The sequence below is a fragment of the Meles meles genome, unplaced genomic scaffold (genome assembly GCF_922984935.1).
Source record: "Meles meles unplaced genomic scaffold, mMelMel3.1 paternal haplotype, whole genome shotgun sequence".
NCBI lineage: Eukaryota > Metazoa > Chordata > Mammalia > Carnivora > Mustelidae > Meles > Meles meles.
The window spans coordinates 737,999-739,911 of NW_025721582.1; positions in this window are offsets into that span (position 1 = coordinate 737,999).

Below are 1,913 nucleotides of genomic sequence, written 5' to 3' on the forward strand. Positions count from 1 at the left end.
ATTTGGGGTCTCTTCTCATTTGGTTACAGCGCATTTTTCTGGGGTCTTTGCCACCCTTTTAGTATTTTATTTGCTCCTACATATCCTCTTATCTGGACAAAATGACAAGGCGGAAAAAATCACCAAAAACAAAAGAACAAGAGACAGTACCGAAGGCTAGGGACCTAATCAACACTGACATTGGTAATATGTCAGATCAAGAGTTCAGAATGACGATTCTGAACATTCTAGCCGGGCTCAAAAAAGGCATGGAAGATATTAGAGAAACCCTCTCTGGAGATATTAAAGCCCTTTCTGGAAAAATTAAAGAAATAAAATCTAACCAAGTTGAAATCAAAAAATCTATTAATGAGGTGCAATCAAAAATGGAGGCTCTCACTGCTAGGATCAATGAGGCAGAAGAAAGAATTAGTGATATAGAAGACCAAATGACAGAGAATAAAGAAGCTGAACAAAAGAGGGACAAACAGCTACTGGACCATGAGGGGAGAATTCGAGAGATAAGTGACACCATAAGATGAAACAACATTAGAATAATTGGGATTCCAGAAGAAGAAGAAACAGAGAGGGGAGCAGAAGGTCTATTGGAGAGAATTATTGGAGAGAATTTCCCTAATATGGCAAAGGGAACAAGCATCAAAATCCAGGAGATGCAGAGAACCCCCCTCAAAGTCAACAAAAATAGGTCCACACCCTGTCACCTAATAGTAAAATTTACAAGTCTTAGTGACAAAGAGAACATCCTGAAAGCAGCCCGAGAAAAAAAAGTCTGTAACATACAAAGTTAAAAATATTAGATTGGCAGCAGACTTATCCACAGAGACCTGGCAGGCCAGGAAGAGCTGGCATGATATATTCAGAACACTAAATGAGAAAAACATGCAGCCAAGAATACTCTATCCAGCTAGGCTATCATTGAAAATAGAAGGAGAGATCAAAAGCTTCCAGGACAAACAAAAACTGAAAGAATTTGCAAACACCAAACCAGCTCTACAGGAAATATTGAAAGCGGTCCTCTAAGCAAAGAGAGAGCCTAAAAGTAGTAGATCATAAAGGTACACAGACAAAATACAGTAACAGTCACCTTACAGGCAATACAGTGGCACTAAATTCATATCTCTCAATAGTTACCCTGAATGTTAATGGGCTAAATGCCCCAATCAAAAGACACAAGGTATCAGAATGGATAAAAAAAACAAAACCCATCAGTATGTTGCCTACAAGAAACTCATTTTAGACGCGAAGACACCTCCAGATTTAAAGTGAGGGCGTGGAAAACAATTTACCATGCTAATGGGCATCAGAAGAAAGCTGGGGTGGCAATCCTTATATCAGATCAATTAGATTTCAAGCCAAAGACTATAATAAGAGATGAGGAAGGACACTATATCCTACTCAAAGGGTCTGTCCAACAAGAAGATCTAACAATTTTAAATATCTATGCCCCTAACGTGGGAGCAGCCAACTCTATCAACCAATTAATAACAAAATCAAAGAAACACATAAATAATAAAACAATAATAGCAGGGTACTTTAACACTCCCCTCCCTGAAATGGACAGATCATCCAAGCCAAAGATCAACAAGGAAATAAAGGCCTAAATGACACACTGGACCAGATGGATATCACAGATATATTCAGAACATTTCATCCCAAAGCAACAGAAAACACATTCTTCTCTAGTGCACATGGAACCTTCTCCAGAATAGATCACATCCTGGGTCACAAATCAGGTCTCAACCAGTGTCAAAAGATTAGGATCATTCCCTGCATATTTTCAGACCACAATGCTCTGAAGCTAGAACTCAATCACAAGAGGAAAGCTGGAAAGAACCCAAATCCATGGAGACTAAACAGCATCCTTCTAAAGAATGAATGGGTTAACCAGGAAATTAAAGAAGAATTGAAAAAAT